Here is a 7,099-nt window from a genome sequence, read left to right as displayed (position 1 = left end):
ACTCTTTGAAATTATTTTTTTTCTAATCATATAACACTTCTTTACTGATCAATTTCAGTGAGTAAATAACAGAACGACACGATTCTATGAATTATTATAAAGCATTGAAGAGATTGTGTTGTGAAACAGGTGAGTTCGAACCAGTAGAGCTGGCATTGCGTGTGCAACACACGTAACTGACACACACACACACACTTTATTTCCTCATTCTCACTTTTCCGGGAATTTTTTCTTTTTCTTTTCAGAAGCAGTCCATTTTACTGCCAATGCATTTTTGGCGATTTTTTTTTATTATACAAAGACAGATGTTAAGCATGCTTTAAAAAAATGCAATAAAAACCATGCTACATAAATATAAACCCTGCTATCAGGCATAACATTATGACCACTGACAGATGAAGTGAATAACACTGATTATCTCTTCATCACGGCTCCTGTTAGTGGGTGGGATATACACTCACCTAAAGGATTATTAGGAACACATAAGCCGCGTTTCCACCGCAGGAACTTTACCCCGGAACCAGGAACTTTGGGGGGGAACTCGGTGTGTTTCGACCGCAGGAACCAGGGTCTAAATGAAGTTCCGGGTAAATATTTCCCCCTCCAAACGGCCCTGCTTGCGAGGTGGGACTTTTCAAAAGTTCGCGAACTTTCGGGGGTGGGACTTGGGCGCTGAACATGCTGATTGGTTGAGCTCTCGCAGCTATTTTTTTTTTCCACCGCCATATTTTCAAGTCTTTTGCGAGGTGGGTTCCGTGGGTTTTGCGTTCAGTAAATATTTTTTTTGCAACAATGGAGTTCAACAAAAAATTCGACCGATGGACCGACGACGAGGTTCAGGCTTTATTGAGCATATAAGCGGAGGAGGACATCCAGCGGGAACTGGAAACGGCGACCCGTAATGAAAAGGTATACCTGTCCTGAAGATATCGACTCGGTTCCAGTCACACTGGAAAACAGTGCAGAGAGAAGTTGAAGAAATTAAGACAAGATTACAAGAAATTAAAGGATCATAACAACCGGAGCGGTTCCGACCGGCGTATCAACAAGTGTTATGACCGCCTGGACGCGTTGCTGGAACACAGACCGTCCTTTTCTAGGGCAGCGGTAACGAAAGACTCGGCTAGTGCGTTGTTGGAAACCATCCAGGAATCCGAGTGGGTTGAAGGTAAATATATCATCTTGGTATCATCTATTAAACTCGTTGCAATGTTTAAACACGTTGCAGTAACTTTTTTCAACGTGCTTTTCCAGGTGTAACGAGTGGCCCTGATGAATCGCAGGCAACGGAGACCAGCGTGTTTTCCCCCGCGGTCACCAGTACGTTATAAAGCTGACAAAAATGTGTATATATTTAAAAACTGATGTGTAATCCTTAATGGTTTTGTTGTTTTTAATTGTAAACTTAAATTGCCCATGATAAAATTTGCACACTGGGCATTGTTCAAGCTGGCCAAACAATTGTTCATTATTTGTAGTGAAAACACTTTAAATAATTAATTGATGGTTTCTATTGTTTCATGGTTGCCTTGTGTATTAATTTCCATGTGTTTCTGTGCAATTTTTCTACTTAGAGAAAAGGAAAAGGGACTGTGACTTTTTTGATGCACTGAGGGACATGGAGGATGCTAACCGGGCCGTCCTGCAGCATGGACAAGAACAGCCTGACCAATATATTCAGCTGTTACTGGAGAGCCAGGCCGAGGAGAGATGAGGAGGCAAGAGCTGGCATTCCACCAGTCAGAAGCGGAAGAAAGCAGAGGGACTTTCAGACCGGGTTTCTGTCTGTTCTTGGACAGTTTGTCCAGTCGTTCAAGAAGTAGCCACAATGACCAGCCGCTTGAATGAAGCATTTGCTCTACCACACTTGTACTTTATATATTGTACGTGTTGGCACAGCTCTTGGACAGGTTACTGAAAAATACACTTTTTTTTATATTGTTGTTTTCACATTTTATATTTTCATTTTATTGTTCTAGTAATTTATTTGTCTTTGCACACTTTTATTTTAATTTTGTAAGAACTAATCTGTCTAAAATAAAGTAAAATGTCACTGTGTCTTTAATTTCCACATTCTAACTATATAACCACATTCTAATTGTATTCATATAGTGTAGGAAGCAAATAAAAGGGCTGCTGCTCGCAAGTCTTTCTGAATATGCACATAAACATATCTAGAAAACCCAAATATTATTTTTTTTAATGTATAACTATGTGAATGTAGTATAATAACTTATAACCACAACTTAAGTGAAGCCGTAAGTGTGGTCCTGCTTCATTTCAAATTTGAGGAAGAAGTCTCTAAAATTATGCATTTAATGAAGCATATTGTAATACTAGTCATGTGAATTTTTTTTTTTGTGAATGTTAAGAGATGTTATTGTGATAAAAAATAAAATACTTGCAGTCTAGTACCTAATCTTTCAACTGCTTAATTCAGTCTATTGTTTTCATTCAATTAACTTTTCACACATCTGTCATGACTGAAACCTCATTATCCTTTTATAGAAAATGTTTTGTTTTGGAATTGAGCTATTACAACCAAGCCTGTAGTGCTTCAGTCAGAAATTGAAGCTTTCGGGCCTCGATCGCCCCCCGGTGGCCGGTCCCAGTATAGCTCCTAAACCCCGCCTCTCCATGTATTAGAATGGGCGCGAGACACACTAAACAATTTAATTACACTTCAAATAATTGTTTCCTAAAGATGGTTTCTGTCATTTTAGGCAGTTTTTATTACAATAATTTCATTTCAAGTGTTCGTTTTTTAAATAAGTTTAGTTTTAGTGAGTTATTTGATGCTATAAAAATGAGGGGTGTGACGTCATGATTGACAGCTGAGATTGACGGCTTCTCTGAATGAACTTGTCACTGAGGCACTAACGGACTTTTTTCTGGATTTTTGGGAGGAGATTGGAGCTTTAGCTTTAATTTATACACTTCCATAACTGTTTATTTCACACCAACATAATGAATTGTTCTGCATCTGCGAGAGTGTGGGCGGGCTTTTGATAATCGCGCCTCTACTTCCTGTTCTCTACTGCGCAGACTCGGTCCCAAGATGTCAGCGCCGTGAGCGGGCCTATGAAAGCTTCAACTTTGGTCAGCGGAAGTCAATGAAGTCGCGTCGTCCATATTTTTTTACGGTCTATGATTACAACACATTCAGATTTTGGATTGCCCATCATCCCATTTTGCATTAAAATGGTCAAACCAGGTGAAAGTGCACGTTTAAATAAACAGTGTTGGTAATGTGTGTGCAAAAGCAGCGCTGCTTGCATCACCTACACTTGTTATTGTTGCAGACAGTATCGCGCAAAAGTGATTACTGTCCGTCGGTAACTGGGAGAAGCAGTCGCGCGCATTCCCACGTCACCGGACTAATTTGCCTAATCTCCCCGGTACTTTAGACCGCGGTGGAAACGCAGATTGTAGCAGGTCTGGGGGAGAAAAAGTTCCTGGGAAAAAAGTTCCTGGTACAAATAGTTCCGGGTAATTTCGGTGGAAACGCGGCTATACTAATACTGTGTTTGACCCCCTTTCGCCTTCAGAACTGCCTTAATTCTACGTGGCGTTGATTCAACAAGGTGCTGAAAGCATTCTTTAGAAATGTTGGCCCATATTGATAGGAGAGCATCTTGCAGTTGATGGAGATTTGTGGGATGCACATCCAGGGCACGAAGCTCCCGTTCCACCACATCCCAAAGATGCTCTATTGGGTTGAGATCTGGTGACTGTGGGGGCCATTTTAGTACAGTGAACTCATTGTCATGTTCAAGAAACCAATCTGAAATTATTCGAGCTTTGTGACATGGTCCATTATCCTGCTGGAAGTAGCCATCAGAGGATGGGTATATGGTGGTCATAAAGGGATGGACATGGTCAGAAACAATGCTTAGGTAGGCCGTGGAATTTAAACGATGCCCAATTGGCACTAAGGGGCCTAAAGTATGCCAAGAAAACATCCCCCACACCATTACACCACCACCACCAGCCTGCACAGTGGTAACAAGGCATGATGGATCCATGTTCTCTTTCTGTTTACGCCAAAGAAAGAAATCGAGACTCATCAGACCAGGCAACATTTTTCCAGTCTTCAACTGTCCAATTTTGGTGAGCTCGTGCAAATTGTAGCCTCTTTTCCTATTTGTAGTGGAGATGAGTGGTACCCGGTGGGGTCTTCTGCTGTTGTAGCCCATCCTCTTCTATCAGCTTGAATCAGTCGGCCCATTCTCCTCTGACCTCCAGCATCAACAAGGCATTTTCACCCAGAGGACTGTCACATACTGGATGTTTTTCCCTTTTCACACCATTCTTTGTAAACCCTAGAAATGGTTGTGCGTGAAAATCCCAGTAACTGAGCAGATTGTGAAATACTCGACCGGCCCGTCTGGCACCAACAACCATGCCACCCTCAAAATTGCTTAAATCACCTTTCTTTCCCATTCTGACATTCAGTTTGGAGTTCAGGAGATTGTCTTGACCAGGACCACACCCCTAAATGCATTGAAGCAACTGCCATGTGATCGGTTGATTAGATAATTGCATTAATGAGAAATTGAACAGGTGTTCCTAATAATTCTTTAGGTGAGTGTGTATATACACTGATCATGCATAAAATTATGACTGGTGAAGTGAGTAACGCTGATCATCTCTTCATCGTGGCACCTGTTAGTGGGTGGGATATATTAGGCAGGAAGTGAACATTTTGTCCTCAGAGTTGATGCGTTAGAAACAGAAAAAATGGGCAAGGGTAAGGACTTGAGCGAGTTTGACAAGGGCCAGATTGTGATGGCTAGACGACTGGGTCAGAGCATCACCAAAACTGCGGCATAGCCGCTGACCAGTCAGGGTGCCCATGCTGACCCCTGTCCACCACTGAAAGCACCAACAGTGGCACGAGAGCATCAGAACTGGACCACGGAGCAATGGAAGAAGGTGGCCTGATCTGATGAATCATGTTTTCTTTTACATCACATCCAATCGAGCATCTGTGGGATATGCTGAACAAACAAGTCCAATCCATGGAGGCCCCACCACGCAGATTACAGGACTTAAAGGATCTGCTGCTAACATCTTGGTGCCAGATACCACAGCACACCTTCAGGGGTCTAGTGGAGTCCATGCCTCGACGGGTCAGGGCTGTTTTGGCAGCAAAAGGGGGACCAACACAATATTAGGAAGTCAATTAGGATGTGTTATTGTTATGCCTGATCGGTGTGAAATCAATGTTAAGTGGTCTCTTAATTTTTTCCAGAGCTGTACACGCACACACACACACACACACGGTTCCTTATTATTATGCAATTGACTCATGAGTATGATTTCAGTACAAGAAGCATTGAGATTGTAGTTTTTCAAAGAAATGTGTGTTTGTTTTATTGCTCATATCTTTTGAGATAACTGGTATAGATCTCAGACAGGTTTGGTCAATAGTTTTCCAGGTCTTGGGTAAATGGAAACCCAACTTAAAGAGGTGATCCACATTATTACTCAAGTCACAGTTCTCAAGTGATATGAGGAGGAAGATCTTTCTGAAGATGAAAAGCATGAAATGATGCAATGTTATGCAAAAGGCTTGAAAACAACTGATATTGTGTGAAAATCATTGGAGATTATCGAACTATCATAAGATTTGTGAGTGATTTACAGCACAAGAGAACTGAAAGAAGAATGTCATCTACACCTAGGATGGCTTGAGGGCTAATATTCATTTTTGGGTGAGCTATCCCTTTAATAAGCCTTTATCTGACCAAGTTCTCTTGTGCCTTTCACATAACATTTCACCATTTCATGCCTTTCATCTTCAGAAAGATCTTCCTCCTCATATCACTTGAGAACTGTGACTTGAGTAATAATGTGGATCACCTCTTTTGTTTTCACCGTCTCCATTTACCCAAGACCTGGAAAACTATTGACCAAACCTGTCTGAGATCGATACCAGTTATCTCAAAAGATATGAGCAATAAAACAAACACACATTTCTTTGAAAAACTACAATCTCAATGCTTATTGTACTGAAATCATACTCATATGTCACTTGCATAACTATTTGGAACATATGTATATGTGCAACTGCTGATTTGTAAAAATAAAAAAATTCCTGCACACTTTATTTTTTTTTGTGTGTTTATATTTATATGTAATGGGTGTAACTAAAGTCAATTTGACCGTTCGCAAAGACCCGCCCCCTTTAGTTACTGTTGCTATGTCCGACAAGCCGTGGCGCTCTCACACCACACACACACTCACGTAGAGAAAATACATGGCGGAGCAAAGAGGACACTGACAACACGCTGACAGACAGGACAGAGCGAGTTACTTTTGATATGAAACAAAGTCTCAACTTTGAAATTGTCTTTTTTAAAATAAATTTAAACAATAAATAGCGTTTTGTGGCTCTTTAATGTGTCGTGATCGCTGTAGCGCCTCGTGAACCGATCATCTCTTCCTTCTAGTTCATTGATAAACATGAATGAACACTAAAAGAAATGTTGTTTCAACCGCGGAAAGACGTCAGTACACACCGTTTTTCAAGTTCAAGTCCACCGACGTTAATCTACTAACTCTCCTGACTGCTTGTCGGACAAAACGGTAGATTTGGCGATGTGATTGGTCAGATCGCCTGTCAATCAAAAGTGCGGCGAAGGGTGAATAAAACATATGGCGGCACATGTGTCTGTAAATAATTAAATAAATATTAATACGCTGATATCTGTTCAATGTCTGGGAATGTTTTAGCCTGGATGCCAGCCGAACTTAGCCCCGCCCACAACATTTGAGGTTGGGAAGTTCGGTTTGGACTTGGGCCCTGTCCCAAATGGCACCCTAAACCCTCATGGTCTTCCTCGGAGTCTGCACTTTCACGACGTAATGTTGCTGTGACTGTCGGGAAGATGTCCGCTGCGTAGCTCGCACCAGTGAAGCTCGGCAGAAGTGCGCATCGAGGGCGCATCAGTGTTAATTTCGTTGACGAATAATTTTCGTCAACGACCTTTTTTCACTGACGAAAACGACACGATAACTAAATAAAAACTAGTGTTGGATGACTAAAACTATGACGAAAACTTGCTGTCATTTTCGTCAACAAATAAAAACGAGA

The sequence above is a fragment of the Gobio gobio genome (genome assembly GCF_949357685.1).
Source record: "Gobio gobio genome assembly, chromosome: 11".
Lineage (NCBI taxonomy): Eukaryota > Metazoa > Chordata > Actinopteri > Cypriniformes > Gobionidae > Gobio > Gobio gobio.
The sequence above is the reverse complement of the archived record's forward strand: the minus strand, read 5'-3'. Positions refer to the sequence as shown.